Source organism: Diabrotica virgifera, chromosome 7 (genome assembly GCF_917563875.1).
Source record: "Diabrotica virgifera virgifera chromosome 7, PGI_DIABVI_V3a".
In the NCBI taxonomy this organism is placed as follows: Eukaryota; Metazoa; Arthropoda; class Insecta; order Coleoptera; family Chrysomelidae; genus Diabrotica; species Diabrotica virgifera.
This window is the reverse complement of record NC_065449.1, coordinates 212,881,641-212,904,456: the sequence shown is the minus strand read 5'-3', so window position 1 is coordinate 212,904,456 and position 22,816 is coordinate 212,881,641. Positions and strand designations below refer to the sequence as shown.

At 32.1% G+C, this 22,816-nt stretch overlaps 2 protein-coding genes across 5 annotated transcripts in view; both read left to right on the top strand.

The window, feature by feature from the left end:
• The window catches only part of LOC114331213 (G-protein coupled receptor Mth2-like), a 680,964-nt gene extending 679,555 nt beyond the window's left edge, over nt 1-1,409 (top strand). Inside the window, exon 8 of the transcript XR_007699306.1 lies at nt 1,317-1,409. The gene's annotated coding sequence lies outside the window, so the exon portion shown is untranslated. The remainder of the gene's footprint in view (nt 1-1,316) is intronic.
• Nucleotides 1-22,816, top strand: part of LOC114340427 (uncharacterized) — a 643,253-nt gene that overhangs the window by 275,987 nt on the left and 344,450 nt on the right. The gene's annotated exons all lie outside the window — the stretch shown is intronic.

Here is a 22,816-nt window from a genome sequence, read left to right as displayed (position 1 = left end):
AAATGACAGGAATTATGACAGGTGATAATAGCAGTCTAATTTTTGCATGAGAGTTTATTGAAAGGGTAACAAATCAATTGGAAGTTCTGTCGGACAAAATACATGTGACGTTTTCGTGGTCTGACTGTTCCAAATTTTTAACCTGTTCCACAATTAAAACTTCCCCTGTTCCAGTGTTCCCATATATCAAAGTTTGTCCGACTAGACACCCTTAAGCTCTTAACAAATTTTCAGCTTGCTATTATGTAATCAACTTTTTTTTCATACGCGGGATCCAGACCTATTATGAGAACAGTCGCCTTCTATTCATAACATAACATTCTTGCTTTGCGACGCCGTCGCAAATTCCGAATTTAAACACCACAAATTTAATCTTATCGGTATATAGAATAGTAAGACTATTATGTATTGTTTTTGCTGAATGTGCTATGACCTATGCTATGAGATCACTGGGTTACAGAAAATTTGCCGAAACAGCGCGGCTATTATTTAAAAGTATGATAACGATACAAAGGAACAGTGTAAATAAAATACCGAAATTAACGATATACACTTCTCCAAAAAATTTACTCACCACCTTAAAAACAGGTCATTGTTAATGTCTTGAATTTTCTAAGCCTGTTTTTTGTTCGATTTAAGTGATTTTTTTAATATGTTGTCTTATTTTTATAAATATCGCTGTAATATTATTGTTGCTATACAGGTCAATTATTATTGTCACTGTAGACCGGGTGTACCAATAAAAGTGTGTTTTTTCACAGAGCTAGCATCACTCTGTCGAATATTCTAGCATTTATAAAATACTGAAATTACAACGATAACCTCATATTTTCGCTTATATTGGACATTACATTCGCTTATATTGGATAATAAAATACACTACTACATACTACTATTACTATCGGCTTCAGCGTTCTTCGACGCCTTCCGACTCCTAACCGCCATTCTTCTCTGTTTAACCGTATACCTGGAGGGATTTCTCTTTCCTCTAGTTCTTTTTCAATTCCCTCTCTCCAGCTTCTTCTCGCCCTTCCTCTTTTTCTTCTCCCTTGTGTCCATGCCAAAATCTGCTTAGGGATGCTGTCATCTGGCATTCTCTGTACATGGCCGTACCATACTAGTTGTTTTGTTTTTATGTCATCAATTATTGTATGTGTGACTCCCATCATTTCTCGCATTCTCTCATTTGGTATCCGATCTCTTATTGATTTGCCTGCTGCTCTTCTCCAGAAGTCCATTTCTGTTACTAGTAACATTTTCTCCGTTCTTTGTTTCAGTGACCAAACTTCACTGCCATATGTGATTATACTTTTAAGTATGCTATTGTATATGAGCTGTTTGTTCACTTTAGATATTGTCTGGTCCCACAGAATGCCGTTCATCATGGATATGGCTTTTCTACCCTGTATTAATATAATAAAATATATAAGTTTCTAATAAACTTTGGTTAGTTAGAACATAGGCACGGATCACTTAGATCATGGGTTCAAATTCCACCCGGTATCAGTTGTCTAGATCAGTAATTCTCAATATTTTTGAGTAATGAACCGCAAAATACTTTTTATTATTTTTGTTACCAACTAACTAAAATAGGTATCTAGCTAGGTAATCTACTTAAGTTTAATAATAATTGTGGTGCTGATTTTAGCTGTGTTTGAGTTTTGTGTACCACAACAAATAATGATATGTACCACCAGTGGTACGTGCACCCCAAATTGAGAGCCGCTGGTCTAGATATTAATTAATTTGGCTGATCTTTACTATGGCTATGATATTCTAGCTTAAAGTGTACATCTCTGTCACGTTGTTCAAAGATATGCAATAGGCTAATAGGCAACTGCGAGACTTGCAAGACTCTTGCTGCAAAACCAAGACCAAGACCGGGAGCGCAATACCAAGACCAAGACCAAGACCAGGTGTACTGGCGCAAGACCAAGACCAAGACTATCTAAGTCTCGTCTTGGTCTTGCATTTGGGCAACACTCTTAGTGATAAATAGCAGTCTGATTTATACATGAGAGTTTAATGAAAGGATAACAAATCAATTTGAAGTTCTGTCCGACAAAATACATGGGACGTTTTCGTAGTCTGACGTTCGAAACCTGTAATCTGTTCCACAATTAAAACTTCCCCTGTTCCAGTGTTCCCGTACATCAAGGTTTGCCCGACTAGAGACCGTTAAACTATTAACAGATTTTCAGCTTATACTGAAACTTGTACTGAGAATAAGGTCTCTTTTGTATCATCAGATTATATGAACCTAAACTGGATAACATAAGTTCTCTCATGGATTATCTTTAGGAACAACTTTAGGTGGTGACTCATTAGGCTTATCGTATGGCATGTTTCGCATCTTTTGGCTCCTGTATTTTTTTGAAGTGTCAGAGGCGTGCGGTCCATGGAAGCGGGGGAAGCACCGCTTCCCTATACTTCGATATAAGAAAATATATTATTAATTAATATTTAATTATCAACAAATTTTCCCTAATCTAAATTATCTATTATGTAGGCAATAGGATCGAAAATATTAAAAATTTATCGCATAAACGAACTCAAATAACACAATTTAACACATCCTATACCAAGAGCCGTGCCTGTATGGAAGCTCTTTTCAAAATCAGCGCAGTTGATCCATTGAAAATGTTGGTCGGCGTGGCCAGGGTTTAATGACCGCACCGACAAGTAGTCATCTTGAGTTCGCGCGAATTTTCTTACAGTGGAAGCGATTTGCTGTTCGCCTTACGGCAGCGTTTACTTATAAGTCAGTCGAAATTCGTAGGTTAACGAGGCAACGTTTTTTTAAATTGTAAATTTTGTGCTGTCGTTTATCTTTTTCTGCAATGAAAGGAGCGAGTGGACCGTCCTGTGGATTTATGAATAATATAGAAAGCTGTGTTTGTATTTGTATTGTGTGTAGTTTATTAAAAAAAGGATTTTCAAGTCGAAGTTATCAAGAGAAAGTGGACATTATTAAGTCTGGTAGGTCAAAGGAGCCCATTAATTTGGAGACAAAAGTGGAAAAATCGGCAAAGAAATTTACCGGACATTTCCATGTGGGTTTTTATGAAAAATATGAATGGTTAACTGGCTGCAAAATTATATCAAAATTATTTTGTTGGCCCTGTGTTCTTTTTAATACAAGCGAAAAAACACATTGGAACTCGGTCGGCATTACAGATTTAAATAATTTTCATAAAAGTGTAAAGCGACATGTAAACAGTAAGTGCCATTTAAGTGCTACAATTAAAGAAAAAACATTCGGGGCATATCGCATTGAACATAGTTTGGACAATCATTTAAAAATAAGCCATAGACTTCACAATGAAAGCGTTAAGAAAAATAGGGATGTGTTAAAACGGTTGATTGATGTAACTTGTTTCTTGGGAGAACATGAATTAAGTTTCAGAGGTCATAATGAAACAAATGAATCGGCCAATGGAGGAAATTATATAGACCTTGTAAATTTTTTGGCAAAATATGATGAAACCCTAAAAAATCATTTTATCAATTCCACAGTTTTCCGAGGTACCTCAAACAGAATCCAAAACGACTTAAACGACAGTTATCCATTGTTGTGCGATATGTGGTTGATAGTATTCCTCAAGAGAGATTTTTAGAATTCGTGAACATAACTGGCGATCGGACTGCAGAGGCTATGTTTCAAATTGTATGTGATACTATTTCTAAGCTAGAACGTAATTCCAAGCTTGTCGCTCAGAGCTATGATGGTGCTGCAGTAATGGCTGGTCAGTTAGCAGGTCTTCGAGCTAAAGTAAAGAAACAGTTTAAACATGCAATTTTTGTTCACTGTTTAGCACACAGACTTAATTTGGTTTTATCTCGAGGCATGGACAGTATTAAAGACGTTAAAGTTTTCTTTTCGACGCTAAGTGGCTTGGCATCCTATTTTTCAAAATCATCAAAAAGAACGCATGCTTTGGATATGCACGTTCAGAAAAGGTTTCCAAAAGTTGCTCAGACGAGATGGAACTACAATGGACGCTTAGTGCAAACGGTGTTTCAATACCGTGATTCATTGATAGACTTTTTTTCAAGACGTTTGGGATAATAAAGAAAAATGGGATGCTGAGATTGTTACTGCTGCTAAGGGGTACTTACATTGGCTTAAAGAAAATTTCGATTTCAATTTTTTGCTAAATGTTTTTGTAGAGATTTTCCCTTTTACTGATATTTTATTCGACATTTTACAGACGAAGTCAAATGACATTGGATTTTGTATAAGACAAATAGATGAGTTTCGAAATACACTAATTAAAAAACGAGAGTAGTTCAAAAATATTTGGGAGAAAACTGTAACTATGGGGTTAGAACCTGAAAGTAAAAGAATAAAGATTGCTAATGTCGGCGATAGAGAGACCTCCTATCGACGATTATACATCGAAATTTTTGACAATATCATACATCAAATGAATTCTCGATATCAAAAATTTTAACGAATTAAAATTTGTAGAATTAAGTAATTTTAATCTTCTTCTTATGCAATCCACTAATGGATGTTCGCGATCACGTTTGAACATTTTTCTCTATCCCTTGCAGTATGTATTAGGTCTCCCTATGTTTTTTAGTCCTGTCCATTGTTTGACATTACGGAGCCATGACATTTTCTTCCTGCCCACTCCCCTTCTTCCTTCGATCTTTCCTTCAATTAAGGTTTGCAGAAACTGATATCTTTCATTTCTAATTATGTGTCCCAGGTATGCCGTTTTTCTCTGTTTAATTGTGCACATCAGTTGTCGTTCTGTACCAATTCTTCTCAGGATTTCTTCATTTGTTATTCTTGCGGTCCAGGGAACTTTAAGGATTCGTCGATAGATCCACATCTCAAATGCCTCTAGCTTATTCATTGTGTTTATTGTGTAATTTTAATACATATATCCAATTACAACTCATCAAAATTTCCCACAGAGGCATTTAATTCCCTACGATTAAATTATGGAAATTTTTTTGATGTCTCAGCTTTGAACTCTCAGTTAAGTGTCGTTTATGAAACAAGTGACATTAGTGAAAAAGAAATTCCCAGGAATCTGTTAAATTTTTTAAACACTACTGGTTTAAATAAATCCCTGTGTGAAGTGGTCAAATTGTGTGAATTAGTACTAACTATCCCAGCCACAAATGCATCAGTTGAACGCAGTTTTTCAGTGTTAAAACGCATTAAAAGTTTTACATGAAATTCAACCAGCGAAGACAGACTTTCCAAGTTAGCCCTATTATCTATTGAAAAAGAATGCATTAAACAATTGTCAGAAAATCCAAAATTTTACGACGATATTATAGACAAATTTGCACTGGTTGATAGGAGAATAGACCTCAAATATAAATAAGTGTTAAAAGGTGCGTGTTGTGGAAATGCCTCGGAATATAATAACAATTTTAAATGAAACTCTTCTTTTTAAGTTTAAAGAAACCAAGCCCGGAGTCGAGGTCCGAGCAAGCAATACAGATCGATAAGTCACTAGAAACAGCGGGAATAGAGCGCCTCACACTGGCCTGCATTGATCGGGGTATGATTTCGTGTGTAAGTCCTTGTACCCAGGACTCCCACATGATAAGTACTTTGCTGATAGAGAGCCCCTATAGCGCATCAGAGTGCTGTCGGGGGGGAAGTGGATAGTCTGGAGCATTGGGGCGGGATGGAGTGACGGCCGCTTCTAGGAGTAAATCCTCCTCTCCCCAATGAATTGTATCACCCGAATGTCTTTCTCAAGGGGCGTGCAAGTCTCTCAGTCTGGGTTAAACACTATTGCTTGCTTGCTTGCTTCGTTTTACAGGTAATTTTTTATAGCTTTTGTTTTTAATCCATATAAGTTAACAAGTAGTATAATATTAGGTATATACCTACACTATTTACCTATTAAGTAGGTACATATTTATCACATAGTATATATTTTGATCTCGACCCCCGTAAGAAAATAATTTTATACTCTTACTGAATCGCTTCCCCTTCCGAAAATGTCACCGCACGCCACTGTGTAATATACTCAGATTTTAGCCATTCTGTTGGTATGTATCCAAAGTTGTTAGTTATTGGATATCTTTGTGATTAGTGCTATTGATTCGTTGCTCATTAGTTTGAGTATTTATGCTGATATCATCGCCTGTGGCTTTGCCATCCTTTAGTTGAGTTTTTCCATATTCTTGCTCCATCATTTACCTCTTACTTTATAGCTCAAAGGTGTTCAAATCTCTTTGATCTTCAAACAGTTTTTCTAGGTATTATTTCCACGTTTTTGATTTACTCCGTTTGTCCAAGAAGATGTTTCCGTCAGAATCAGTTAGATTTCCTTTTTGTCTTCATCCACCTTAAAGATTTTAATTATTTAACTTTCTCATGTACATTGTGACTATCGTCCTTTTACTTTAGAATCTTAATATCTTCACATCTTTCCAGTATTTCTTTTTCATTCGCTTCTCTAATTTTCGTTCTTTATATAACATTTATCATTTTACATCTTCTTCTTCTTTATGTGCCGTCTTCTACCGAAGGTTGGCGACCATAAAACGATAGGTTTCTCTGTTTTGTGCCGCATGTATTATGTTCGCAGCTTCTGGTATTTGAAACCATTCTCTCAAGTTTCTCAGCCAGGATTTCTTCTTCCTGCCCAAACCTCTTCTACCTTCAATCTTGCCTTCGACGATAAGCTGTGGCAGATTGTTCTTATCATTACGGAACACATGGCCCAGGTATGACGCTTTCCTCCTTTTAACAGTTGTTAACAATTCCAATTCTTTACCCATTCGTCTCAATACCTCTGTGTTGGTCACTCTGTCTGTCCAAGGAATTCTCAGTATGCGTCGATACAGCCACATTTCTAGAGCCGCTAACTTCTTTATAGTTGCTGCTGTTAACGTCCACCCTTCTACTCCGTAAAGTAGCGTAGAGAGTACATAGCATTTTGTGACGCGCCATCGGAGGTTAACGCTTAGGTTGCGGTTGCTTAAGAGCTTTCTCATTTTTATGAATTTGGATCTTGCTATTTCAATTCGGATCCTAATCTCTACGTCTGGGTCCCACTTATCATTTACTGTATATCCCAGATATTTAAATCGGTGTACTCTTTCAATACGTTCGGCTTCAATATTCAGGTCGATATGTTGAATGTTCTTTTTACTGATCACCATAAATTTAGTTTTCTTTCTATTGATCTTCAGTCCAAATTGGTTGCCAGTTGTATTTCCTCTATTTAGCATCATCTGTAAATCTTCGATGTTATCGGCTAGTATAACAGTATCATCTGCATATCGAAAATTACTTATTGGTACGCCATTAATCTTGATGCCCTCATTGTACTCTTCTAGTGCCTCTAGAAATATTTGTTCCGTGTACAGGTTGAAAAGCAGTGGCGAAAGAATACAGCCCTGTCTAACCCCTCTAGAAATGGTTATGTTTTCACTCACCATATGTCCATTCTTTATGTGGGCTGTTTGATTCCAATATAGATTTTTTATAATCTGGATGTCCTTAGTGTCAAGTCCTGAAAGATGTAATAGTTCTATGAGTTTGTCATGTTTGATAGTATCAAATGCTTTCTCATAGTCGATAAAACAGGCGTAAACATCTTTCTGTTGATCCAGGCATTTTTGAATCAAGACTTGTATTGCAAATAGGGGCTCTCGAGTTCCAAAACCGCATCTAAAACCGAACTGTGTTTTACTTATACTGTGCTCTAATTTTGCTCGTATTCTGGAATGGATAATACGCAAGAATACTTTAATGGTATGACTCATTAAACTTATAAGGCGATATTCGCTACACGTCTTAGAATTGGATTTCTTGGGAAGGGGCACAAATGTAGATTTCAGCCAGTCCGATGGAATTTGACCAGTATCGTATATCTTATTGAACAGTTTCAATACTACATTCATGTTGTTCTCGTTAAAAACTTTTAAAAATTCGACTGGTATTTCATCGCATCCTGTTGCTTTTCCATCTTTGATGGAAACACTAAATTAAAGATGAAACTTCTACTGATCGACGAAGCTTTACTGCGCGACTGGCCTGACTGTTAAACTGATAATCATTGATGATGAGGCTACATGTTGTCTCCAGGAGGTGATTCTAATGAATGTACTTTAAAGCCATATCTTGACTAGTTGAATTGACTCGAATGAGTGCTTCTAAACGAATGTTCTCTCTTGGTGTCAATTTGAATTGGGTCATAGCCCACGCGACTAACCAACAAAGGTTTTTGTTTAGTCATCAAAAATAATGTGCCATAGCCGAAATTATTGTTTATGATTTGTAATAGCCTAACTAGTCGCACCTGTAATTATACAATACCAAATTGCGTTAGTGTGATATACGGGGTGATAAAAAGACTGTTTAATATCGGATATAAAAACTAATGTTTGAGATTAAACAACCAGAATAAAATGGAAATCAAACCGCAAGAAAAGCAAATAAATTTAAAAGTTATTGTTTTTGTCATTCATACGACAATTCCAAGAAACATTGTCCACTCACCACCAATTTTAATAGACTACTACTAACTCCCCCAAAAGAATCTATTCCGTTCTGAACGAGGTTCTGAGAGCATTTCATGAAAAATATTTGAAGATAAATTAAATTTCTAGGAGTAAGTCAAAAATATAACTTTGTGTAGTTAAGTAAATAAATGTTATAAATTAATTGTGTTTTAGTGTTAGTATTGAAGTATTGAGGAGGTTTAAAGCAAAACCGATTAAATTCAGTAAAAACGATTTTTGGAAAAAAAAAATATTTCTGGGACGCAAAAAGTAATTATGTTTTATTTACCTTGTTCCCAAATACTATTAGAGAAGTCATAATAAAACTTTTCCTACAATATAAGTTTAAAAAAGTGATATTTAGTACAAAAGAAAATTTACACAAAAGTGGATTTATTTGGTTTTGCTTGAAATTACTGGATTTATTTCATTTTGCTTACAACTTTATTAGCAAGAATTAACAAAAGTACTATTTTTATTACTAATACATAAATCAAAAAATATGGCGTTTAGTAGACTAACAGCACAAATCAAATAGTGCATTTAAAAATTAAGTGCAAACTCTTCTTCTAGATAGTCACACTCATTTCTTAGCCCTTCTTCTTCCTGAGGTACTTTCTTAGTATGTTCAACTTAATTATATTCACATAAAAGATTCGTGTACCACGAAAAAGTTTCGTCGCTTTTCCACTCTTTTCCAAATTGTTTTTCCATAAGTTGTTGAACACTTTTTGATAGAATGGCAATTCGCAGGTTGACTTCGGATAGCAAAAGTTTTTTTAAAAACTTTCCCTTTTTGTAAATTGTGCGCCTAAGTCCAGATTGGGCTTCAAATGGATAATGCTGAAAGCATGAAATTAAAATTTTAATTTCTTTGGTTTTTTGAATCTGTGTCTTTTCCAAACAGATTCTTTTTAAGTCTGATATTCCAACAATCTTGTTAAGGTAATTTTGCAGAGGCGAATCAATCAACGACAAAATATCTGACCATCCATATTACATCGTCGCATCTCTAATAACTCCCTAGTATCATCTATTATTGGTCGAATGAAATATTTGCATAAGGAGATAAAGTAAAAAACGCGTATTTTTGGATTTATTTGGTTCTGAACAAAAAGTGGATTTCTTCGGTTTTGCATGAAAACATTAATATCACCATTAAAATTCAGTAGGATTTATTCATTTTTACAGTCTTTTCCAATTTATTCATTTTTGCCCGTATATATTTTTATACAGGGTATTTCATTAATAATTGTCCATATAGTAACTGGAGAAAACTTAGCCCAAATTACGAAGATTTAACCTAAAACACTTAAATAAAATGTGGTTCCTTACTGAGTTACAGGGTGTTTTATCTAAAAATTTCAAAATTATTTTTGCTCAGCATTTTAAAACTATTTGACGTATCCTTTTCATACTTGGCAGAAAGTGCGACTACTATACACGCTACTAAATTATGATAAACAAACTTTTCTAGCTACTATCAGAGGCGCGCGACAGGGGATAGTGAATGGTTGAGCCTTCTCAAATTCTACGCCACTGGAGGAATTACTATTTTAGTACCATTTTTAGAATCTCCAATACTTTCTACGTAAATAATATACTCTTAATTGGTAACGATAAAGTCATTAGTTTTCGAGATATTTGAAGTTAAATATGAAACGGCACAGTTATTTTGATTAATAATTTATGATATGATTCATATAATTAAAATTTAAAAATTATTTGTACCCAGTACTTTAAAACTATTTGGCGTATCCTTATCATTAGGGAGCGGATTTTATGCTAAATGCATATTGCATGCATATTTCGCATATTTGAGAACTTTACCAAATTTTGCATATTTTTAAAGAACTATACATATTTTGTGCCTATTTTAAAACATTTAAGTCCAAAAAAAATTTTTTTTGGACAAAAAATTTTAAATTTTTTAATTCGACACAAAATATTTCCCTGCACAGGCTGTCGTATCTATTAATTCAAAATCTACCTGAAGAGAGACGGCTCATTCACTGCCTTTTCATTTTTTTTCTTAAGAAAATACCCGATCTTTACACAAAGTACTTATAATGCTGATTGTAGGATTTAAAAATGATGAAGGACGGTTTACCGGGAAATCCGAATTTTATTTACTTTTATTATATTTAGTAAAATTTGTATCCCAATTTAATAGGTAGGTACCTATAATTCTGGTGATTCTTTTAAATCCCCTATTGTTAAGAGAATTTACACCTTTAACCATAGGTTTACGATTTTCTAAGGAAAATTGAAATATTCATGCTTTAGATCAGATCCCGTCTTTAAAACCTTGGAGAAAATATGCGAAATTTTTAAAGGAAATTTTGAAATTGATTTTGGTGCAGAATTTTCGGCTTTAACAAGTTATTTTAAATACGCCCCAATTACTTCTGTTGATGTTCAAAGGAGTTTTTCAAGTTATAAAAATATTTTATCTGATCAAAGAAAATGTTTCCTCGTAAAAAATTTGGAAAAACACATTGTTTTATTTTAAATAGGTAACTATTGGTATCAGTTTTTGTAAAAAATGTGAATAAATTGCTTATATAAAAAATAATGATTTTATTTGAAAGATGATAAATAAGATTTCCGCTCACCTCCTATAAAAGAACCCCCCAGGAATAGAATAGAACAGAAAATTTGTGGTTTCTCCAAATGCCCATTTTTTTAATTTTTGTGCATATCTTGCGCATATTTCTTAATTTTTTATTGCATATATATGCGCATATTTCATCAAAATTTATCGCATATAAATCCGCTTCCTACTTATCATACTTGGCAGAAAGTGTCAGTACTGTATACCCTACTAAATTAAGATAAATAAACGTTTCTAGCTACTACCAGAGGCGTACGATAGGGGATAGTGTCTGGTTGACCCTTCCTAAATTCTACGCTACTGACAAAATTGCTATTTTAGTGTAATTTTTTGATTTTCCAATATTTTTATGTAAATAATATACTCTTCATTTGTAATGATAAAATAATTAGTTTTCGAGATATTTGAAAATAAAAATGAAGCGACACAATAGATTAATAAAAATAACCGTGTCGTTTCATTTATAACTTCAAAGATCTCGAAAACTAATTACTTTATCTTTACGAATGAAGAGTAAATTATTTACATAAAAAGTATTGGAGAATCCAAAAATTGAACTAAAATAGCAGTTCCGCCGGTGGCGTAGAATTTGGAAAGGGTCAACCATTCACTTTACCCAGTCGTACACCTCTGGTAATAGCCAGATACGTTTGTTTAACATAATTTAGTAGTTTGTACAGTACCTACACTTCCTGTCAAGCATGAAAAGGATACTTAGAATGGATTTAAAATGCTGAGCAAAATAATTTTTATATTTTTAGATAAAACACCCTGTAACTCAGTAAGGAACCACAATTTATTTAATTGTTTTAGGTTAAATCTTCGTATTTTGTACTAAGGTTTCTCCAGTTACTATATGGACAATTATTAATGAAACACCCTGTATATGGTTTGCTTGAAACCTCATAAATTTAAAATAGATTAGAATGAAGATAACAAGACCACAAAACAATAAAATTGTATTTAAAAGTAAATGTAAGACAAATCTTTTAAACTTGTGTCTTTTCGCAATAACAATCATATTTTTCAAAGTGAATTTAGGTTACCTTGTTTGCCCAATTATTAATTTTTCTTCATCATAGTATCCAAGTTTTTGGAAGAATGCTTAAAAACAAAGTTTTAATTTACGAAATACGCGGAGCAAAATGTTGGCGAAAATATTCCTGTAATGGATTTATTCTGTACTGCGAGATGTAGTCTATGGAGCGTGAAGGAAAACTTACCCTGGAAATGTATTTTCTTTGTAGAAACTGGCCGTCAAAGCGTAAGACCAAAAACATTGCGACTTGTTTTGTTTTTCTTTTTTTTATATAAAATAGCAGATATTCAATTATGAGAATTATAATGTTAAAAATAATTTTATTAGAAAATGTAATTAAACTGCTCCGTTATGGTTTTGATTATATTTTTTTCAGCCCACATTTTTTGCTTTAAATTTGATTCTTTGAATGAAATTACTTTTTATTAGACAAACATTTTTAATGACATTTTTTTATTCTTTAGTGTTGGATTTAGATCAAAGAACAATATTTTGATTGGCCTTTTTATAATTATAATTATTATAAAATAATAACATTAAATTTAAAATTTCATTATTATATACAAATATATTTCATTATTAATTCAAATCAAGGTAGAAAGTATCGGGATATCTCGCAACAAGAAAAAAAACAAAATATATATTATTTAATAATATGGAAGGTAACTGTAAATACGTATTTCTGACTATTTGGTCGTTATCAGTACGTTGCAGCTCAAAATATTAAATAAAATATCACAATATTCTTTATAGTCCAGGGCGCATCTGTTTTGAGATGGACGTTGAGAGGTGACTCAAATTTTTTTGCAGAAATTGCTTGAAAATAAATCAAATAATAATATTTGAGTTATCCTCCCTCTCAAAAAGGTCCGGAACATTGTTTAAATAATCAAAATGTCAAAAAATGAAGGAAAAATTCGATTGTTTTCTTGGTTTTTTGATTATAACTTTAAAAGTATTCATTTCCGAGAAAAGTTGTACTAACATAAAAGTTGCGTAATTAAATTTCCTACAATATAGAATTAGTTAAAAATTTAAAAAATAGTCACCCTAGTTGCAAATTAGCAATAATTGCGAAAAAAACATACAGAATCAAGTATTCGTATTTTACGTTTTTCAGCCATTTATGCTACACCTAGGACCTTCATATTTCACCCAGAAAGACTTAATGATACAGTAAAACAATACTGTAAATTTCATTAAGATCGGTTTAATATATTTTGCAAAATAAATTTCGCAATCCAGCTTTCGCAAAAAAAATTCATTTTTTCAAAATGTTACAGGACCGAAAATAAAGCAGATAGCAAGTTGAAATTTTTTTTGCTTATAGAAGTATACTGTACCTTTCATTTACAATTTGCAAAATTAAAATCGATTAATTACCACGGCGTCAGGAAATTTTTTAAATAAACATTAATTTTTGGTGCTACGCGCAGGACAGCGGTGTTCGATTCACACAAGTTGATTTCCACCAAAATTTCCTCCAATCTTTATCTAATATATTATTTTCTTACTCTATATTTTGTTGTATTTTAATATTTTAATTCCACAAAAATCAAACTAATTTTATTATTGTTTGTGAAATATTGTTTAAACAATTGCATATGTTTAAAAATAATAAACTTTTATTCTCTAAGTTAAAATATATGAACAAAGAAAGTTTTTGCTAATAAAAGTGTTATTTCAAAGGATAGAGTATGTGTTTTTATTTTGCAATAAACAAATTTATTTATTTATATCGAAATGTAATAAAAATTAAAATGTATCAATCATTATCAAAGGTCATTGGAATGCCCAATCAGAGCAAAGTATCCGCTGTCCTGCGCGTAGCACCTATAATTAATGTTTATTTAAAAAAATTCCTGACGCCGTAGTGTTAATCGATTTTAATTTTGCAAAATTGCAAATGAAAGGTACAGTACACTTCTAAAAGCAAAAAAAATTTCAACTTGCTACCTGCTTTATTTTCAGTCCTGTAACATTTTGAAAAAATGATTTTTTTTACGAAAGCTGGATTGCGAAATTTGTTTTGCAAAATCTGTAAAACCGATGTTAATGAAATTTACAGTATTATTTTACTGTATCATAAAGTTTTTCTGGGTGAAATGTGAAGGTCCTAAGTGTAGCATAAATGGTATAAAAACGTAAAATGCCAATACTTGTTTTTGTATGGTTTTTTCGCAATTATTGCTATTTTGCAACAAGGGTGACTATTTTTTAAAATTTTAACTAATTCTATATTATAGGAAATTTATATACGCAACTTTTATGTCAGTACAACTTTTCTCGGAAATAATACTTTTAAAGTTATAATCAAAAAACGAAGGAAAATAAGAATGTGTGTGTACTTTGTACGCACGTAAGAAGTTATACTTCTATTATATGATTTAAACGAAATTAATATACTTTTTATTTATATTTTGTTTAAATATTAAACTAATTTATACTTACTACTTCTCAAACATTTTTATTAGAACAGTGCCAAAAATTAAAATAATAAAAGAGTAAAACACACACAAACACATTAAACAAGCCACAAATGATGTCTGAACATTAATTGTCGAAAATTTTTTTAAGTAAATACGTATTTTCTGAAAATACAATTATATAATAAATATACTTACAATCATAAAATGTATTAAAAAAACAAAAAAGAAAGTTTCTATTGGGACTCGAACCAGCGCTGATAAGAGCGGTTGGTATTAGAATACATTCGCCTTCTCCGCTTAGCCACGGACATTATATGTCATTATTTACGAAGATCGACTAACTAAACGGATTAAACTTGTGATATTTTGATATTTTGAAAATTGATCAAATTATTTTAATTTTGAATTGAAATGATTTAAAATTGAAAAAATACAACAAAACATAGAGTAAAAAAACAATATATTAGGTGAATATTGATAGAAATTTTGATGGTAATCAAATTATATAAATAAAAGTATTACATACTATGTATTTTGGCAGATCAAATAGGTAGGTTTATACCCATGATACATTAACAATTATTACGTACCTGTTGCTTTTAAAAACTATTTAAAAGTCACTACAATATTATAAACTTTTTTGTTTCTGTCCTCACAACAATAAACTAATATATTATACATTTGTTTACCTTTACCTTTACCTCCAAACCACAGCTCCCATATCGGATAATTTTTGACATGTCATTTGAACATCCAATCAGAACAAAGTTATAATGCGCATGCGCCGGGCTGATAGGTTTTAACATATAAAAAAATCACCCTCTATCGCCGGTAAAGAAGTATAACTTCAAAAATCTAATTTTTCCTTAATTTTTTGTCATTTTGATTATTTAAACAATGTTCCGGGCCTTTATGAGAGGGAGGATAACTCAAATACTATTATTTGATTTATTTTCAAGCAATTTCTGCAAAAAAATTTGAGTCACCTCTCAACGTTCAAATGTACTAATATTTTTACAGATGCGCCCTGGTCTATTAGTACCTACTAGAATATTTCTAATATATTATCGCCAGCTGATACAGTGATTTCTTTATGTAGACACACCCAAACTTATATGGAATCACCATGTATTTCAAAATAATATTTATTTCTTTTGAAAAAACTTGTTATTGTTGCGAAGAATAAAGGTTTTTATTGAAAATAAGCAAATATATAAGACAATCGGATAGTACAGCTCGGTACGGTATAGGTTATTTGCTTGAGTTGCAAATTGAACAAAAATAAATAAACTAACTTTTGCGTCCAAAAACGAAAATATGCCTCATGTGGGGTTATAGAAGTTACAACGAAGAAAGATTGTTGGTCTTGTGGAGAAAGTAATGTTCTCAGAGGGACATAGCTTTAGAACTGGGCGTAATACATGGCGTTCTGTCCAAAACCTATACTAGGTAACAGAAACTAGGAAAGCTCAAAAATAAAGAAAGGGAAAGTCGCCAAAAGTAATAACGGCTCTCCACGATCATTTAATTGCCCAATCAGCTGGAAGACACCCAAGAATTTCTCACGTGCAGCTCCAAAGGCAGCTTTTGGAAGCTACAGGTGTAACTGTTTCAGTTAAAACGATAAGAAGAAGAGTTCGTGCCAAGAAGTATACAGCAGAAAACAGTTATGGGTTCCCGAGTTATCCAGGCAGCACACGATTGATCGCCTAAATTGGTGTCTTCACCACCAAAACTGGAATATTGGGAATTGACAAAATGTGCTATTTCCAAAAAAGTCAGGATTTGTGTAAAATCAGATGACCCACAAAATCGTGTACATAGAGGCCGAGGAAGACCAGCAAGAACGAAAACTCTAAGATCTGTTCACAAATATACAATAGGAAGTGTAATGTTGTGGACAGGAATTGTGATCCGTAAGAAAACTCCTTTAGTTTTTATCCAATCAACTTTAACTGCTCACAGGTATGTTAGTTACCTGTAGTCAGGCTCTGGAGAGGTGCAACAGGAGAAAATTTTATTTTATTGCATGATAATGGACCTCGACATACCATTAGAGTGACTACAGACATCATTGAAGCAGAAGGCATCCCTTGTTTGGAGTGGCCTGCTTGCTCACATGAGCTTAATCCTATAGAGTATTTGTGGGATATGCTTAAAAGAAAAATTAGAGCCCGCCGGGATAATCCACAAAACACCGCACGGCTAGTACAAGCTGCTCTTCAAGGATGGAGCAACTTAACACAACAAAATGTTGGTAATTTGATTAGGAGCGTGTCCACACAAACTGACGCTTGCATAAGGACTAGAGGTGATAACACTGACTACTACAAAATACAAAAAAAAATAAAAACAATTTAAACATTATTCGTTTTCATTGAAATTTTGTATACTATTGACTTTAAAACAACTACTTTCAATTTGTTTGTTAAATACTTTATCGTCTTATTTAATTGTTATGTATTTGTTATTAAATTGCTTTAATAGTACATTGTTTACCGGGTAGGAAATGCTTAACATTCCTGGACGACTGTGAAGATTGCTAAGTCGAGGCGCAAGCCGAGACTTAGCAACACAGAGTCCAGGAATGTGGCTTTTCCTACGAGGTAAACATACTATTTTTCCGCAAATCGTTTAAAATTCGACAGATATTGATTGATTTAAAAAAAACGCGATAATTTTATTCCCAAATAAATGGTGCTTTGAAATTCCTAATAAAATTACTTGGGTTACTATGGAAACGTATTGAGGTTGAATTGTCAAACTTGACGCTTATAAATTTAATTGCTGGTGTTCTCGAAAGTAAAATGATAAGTGATGATGACATTTCCATTCCTGGGACTCCTCCAGAGCTGGTTGAGGCAGTGAATACTGCTTCATTAGAATTATTGCCAAAGAAATCAAGAGAAAAGTACGAAAATGCATACAGACGTTTTATGGATTATCTCGTATAAAAATACGAGTTCTTTCTCAGAAAATGTTGTAATGGCATACTTCCTAGACCTTTGTTTAAAGATGAAATCTTCAACATTATGGGCCAATTATTCAATGCTGAAGTCAACCCTTGCACTTAAACACAATGTAGATATATCTACATACTCAAAACTTCGTTCTTTATTGAAACGGCAAGCTTAAGGTTATAGGGCAAAGAAATCTAAGATTTTAACGAAGGAAGAAATTGAAAAATTTATCCAGGAAGCTCCAGATAAAAAAAATTTAATGATTAAGGTAATTTACAAGGTTTTAATAGCAATGTGTTTTCTATCATTTATGTAGAACACTAACAACTGTACGGAAATATCATTTCCTTACAGTATAAGGAAATGATATTTCCTTACAGTAAGGAAGTCCTGACTTTTTCTTCAAGAAATTTTGACAGGAATGTCAAAATTTCCTGGCGATTTGCGGAATATTAATATTGTTTGACTTCGTGTGCTCGTTTTTTTTTTAAATTCGCACGAAATAGTAAGAAATATCAGATGATTCCATATAAGTTTGGGTGTGTGTATAGTTGTGTGTACCCTTCACATAATATTACTACTTTTTAGTTTTGCGAATTCACCAAAATTTTAAAAGCGCCTCCATTATATCTTTAACTGGTGTTAAAGGAAATTAAAAATGTTAAATGTTACTTATACTCAGACTCAGTGCTTCTATACGGAGTAAAAAACGTGGACATTTAAGGCGGAACCACTGTCGAAACTTCAGGCTTTTGAACTATGGTTGTACAGAAGGATGCTGAAGACAGACAAAGATGCGGACAGACAAAGTCACCAATGAAGAAGTACTACGGAAGATGAATACAACCGCAGATTTGGTCAACATCGTGAAGGGCCGTAAGCTTCTTGGGACAAATAATGAGAAATCAAGGCAGATACGAGCTACTCCAATGCATTTTGCAAGGTAAAATTGAAGGAAAAAGCTCCCAAGAAGGAAAAGGGTATCCTGGCTCACTAACCTAAGAGCGTGGTTTAGAAAGACCTCAACACAACCAGTGGCGTGCTGGCCATATAAATGAATCGGTGCAATCACCGAGAGGCCGCGGCCTCTTAAGGCCGGTCAAATAGGTTTTTACAAAAAATTTTATGTGTAACAAAACAAAAACATTGTTTTAATTTCTAATCGGATGTTAATTTTGCTAATAATATATATTAATAAAACATTTAAAAAAAAATTAATTTTTTTTTAATTGTGAAATACAGTTTAAGTAAATGAATAAGTATATACATAAATATATTGCTACAGATAATATTATTTATTTTAATATAATATATACGCATAATTTTATGGTTTTTCAACTTCTTTCAAACATGTATGTACTCTGCAGAATAAAAAATTTGACAAAATACAAAAATTGCACATTTTTGACCGAATTATTGGAAGTATCGAAAAACGATTTGATCAAGACAAATCAAATCGTTTTATGATGATATAAGCACTATACATCCTAGAAATTTTGATACAATAAGAAATGGTATAATTTAACGGCATTTAAATCATTTACTGAAAAATTAAGAAATTTTTATCTTTTTTTTAAGAAATTCTACCATATCTGCGACTGCAATTAAAGAAAAACTCGTGGATTTTGCTGATAAATGGATTGTATTATATCAAAAATAGGATTTTGCAAAATACTGGGATTATAGAAGAGCGAGTTAATGATGAATATAATATAGTCTACAGAAAATATTTATGAAGGATGATATTATTATTCTAAGTGATAATGAACATGAAGTAACAAATGACAATGTTAATATCGTGAAAACTTCACCTCCGTGTGGAACTAAAAAGTGTAAAGATTGTATAGCTTGGCTGTTACGCTGTTTTGCGTATAAGTACAACTTGTATCAGTGTGCTTATCCAAATTTAAATAGTATAATAAAAATCATTTATTGACTCTTTCAGTGACACAAGTATCTTGCGAAAAAAGCTTTTCAACATTGAAAAACATAAAAAATCGGTTAAGAAGTACTTACTTACTTTAACACAATATCACTTTTATGCTAATGGCTATAGAAAAAGAAGCTTTGTATGAGCTTAAAAATGATGAAATAATCTACGAATTTGCTCAAAAATCTACTTTAATGAGGAAATTGTTGATTGAGAGTTACGTAATTATTTTATAAAATAATTGCAAAAGAATATTTAGATTATTGCGTTGTACTAACATTTTAAATATTGTTAAATTAAAGTATTTGCACTGTACTTGTATTTGTACTCTCTTGTATAATTGACTTACTAAAATTCAACTTAAGGTACTAACTAGTACACTTTAGAAGATCAAAAATAAGCATTTTTTCAAGATTTTTTTTTAGAAACCTTATTAGAAATTAACATAAAACTTTTTACATATTAATATCTAACTCTTAGAGAATACAAAAAATATATCTTTCTTCATTTATGCACGTGCACTAATATTGTAGAGGGCGCCAAAGTCGAGGCCTCGAAAAAAAGTAGTTGCAATGGCGGACAGTTAATCTCAGGATTGGGATCTCTGAAACAAAAAAATCGTACGGCATTTGAAAAAGGAATGTTTATTTCGTGACAATTTACCACCGTTAGTGAAAAATTCCGCAAAAAAAAGATTTTACGGAAATTTGAAAAAAATTTGTGAAAAATTCGCCCGTTTCTCTTCAGTTTTTCATGGTTAAAAAATATTTATTTTTTATTTTTTGGTCAAATTGTGGTCAATTATCACGTAAGAAACCTTCCTTTTTCAAATGCCGTACGATTTTTTTGTTTCAGATATCCCAATCCTAAGATTAACTGTCCGCCATCATTTTTCGAGGCCTCGAATTTTGCGCCCTCTACAATATTAGTGTACGTACATAAATAAAAAAAAGTATATTTTTTGTACTCTCTAAGAGTTAGATAGTAATATGTATAAAGTTTTATATTCATTTCTAATAAAGGTTTTGAGAAAAAAATTCTTGAAAAAAATTATTATTTTTGGTCTTCTAAAGTGTACTAGTACCTTAATACATAATTGAAAAATTCTCAAAATTTTATTTTACTTTTATCTTAATTACCTACATCAAATTCATATTATATTTATTCAGGAAATTATGGTTTCTGCCTTACTGCATTCAATATTGTCATACATGTAATAATTTACTATTTATAAGATTATTATTCTTAAATAAAAAAATATAGCCAATTTAAAAAATCATTGAATTCAAAGTTTTATGTTTGATTCAAAAATAATTTATTTTTTTGTTTTTTTAAATAACGAATAAAACATCCTGATAATAGAAGGTAAAATGAGGATGAGGCCGCTTTTTTATAAAATCACCGGGCCGCTTGAAAAGTTCCAGCACGCCACTGAACACAACTACTCCGTATAGTAGCCAACAACATCATCATAGCCAGAATTATCGCTAACGTTCGTAACGGACAGGAACCCTAAGAAAAAGAAGAAGAAAGGAAATTAAATTTTTATGCTCATGCTCTTTGTCTTTATACCTATTTGTGGGGGCAGAAGACATTTCATTAATAGCGATTTAAGTAGTAAATCCGGGCCATTAGATAGCTACAGAACGATGTTAGGAGTGTATATGATGGTGACTTACATGGGTAAACTGCTGATGAATTATCGGAATATTGACAAAAACTCTTAATCAGTGACATGCGGTATGACATACCGCACTATGACTATGTTATTGAAAATAAAATGTTTTTCCAAGAAAACTTACATTTTGTAGACCAATTATTTGTCAAATAACCCTTCTCATAATATCAAACGGTATTTTATTCCTACTCAAGTCCTTATTCATAACCACTCAGAGAACATTCAAATAAAATAAGACATAAAACAATATCTCTTTTATGCCAAAGGCTCTTCTTGTACCTTTTATAGCTTTAATCATAAAATAACCTTTTTACTATATACGAAAAGATTAATAAAATATTTTATTACCTCGGGTTCAATCTCAAGTTGGGATTTAATACAATTGCTGCTTTCGGGAGTAGTTCCACGTGAGATGATTCAACAATGTCTTACAGATTTCACGTCCATACACGAAATGTGCCTCCAAGGAAAGTTTTTTCAACGCAGGAAATTTATTTCGATTGATTGTTTCGTAGGTTTTACGTGCTACGTGAAAACGTTTTTATTACTTAGTCCTTAGTCAAACACTCAAATATTATATAGAAGAACATTTGTAGAAAAAGAATTAAGGGAAATATTTGAATATTTTGTTAATCTTTATTAAGTTTATACAGGGTGTAACAAAAATACAGGTCATAAATTAAAGTACATATTTTGGGACCAAAAATAGTTCTAATGAACCTAACTTACCTTAGTACAAATGTGCACATAAAAAAAGTTACAGCCCTTTGAAGTTACAAAATATAAATCGATTTTCTCAAATATATCGAAAACTATTAGAGATTTTTTTACTGAAAATGAACATGTGACATTCTTGTGGCAAGAGCATCATAAAGAAAAATTATAGTGAAATTTGTGCACCCCCTAAAAATTCTATTGGGTTTTGTTCCCTTAAACACCCCAAACTTTTGTGTACGTGCCAATTAAATTATTATTGTAGTACCATTAGTTAAATTCAATATTTTCAAAACTTTTTTGCCTCTTAGTATTTTTTCCGTAAGGCAGTTTTTATCGAGATGCGGCTTCTTTTTTAATATGTTTACATAAAAAATTTATGGGGGTTTTGTGCCTTTAACCCCCAAATGTTTGTGTACGTTTCAATTAAACTATTACTGCGGTACCATTATTTAACCACAGTGTTTTTAAAAATTTTTTGCCTGTTTGTATTACCTTTTATCGAGATGTGGCTTCTTTTTTAATATGGGTCAAAATATACCTAAAAATGTAAATCATAAATAAATTTTCATATTATTACTAAGTCTCCATAATCGTACTTCACCATAATACAAATATGTGGTGGATTTGACAAATATTCAAAATATCTCGATAAAAACTGACTTTTGGAAAAAATACTGAGGGGCAAAAAACTTTTTAAAACAAGGTGTTTAACTAATGGTACTACAATAATAATTAAATTGGAACGTACACAAAAGTTTGGGGGGGGGGAGTTAAAGGAATAAAACCCCCATTAAATTTTTAAGGGGTGTCCAAATTTCACTATAATTTTTTTAAGATACTACTGCCATAAGAATGCCACATGTTCATTTTCAATACAAAATCTCTAATAGTTTTCGATATATTTGAAAAATCGATTTTCATTTTGTAACTTCAAACGGCTGTAACTTTTTTATGTGCACATT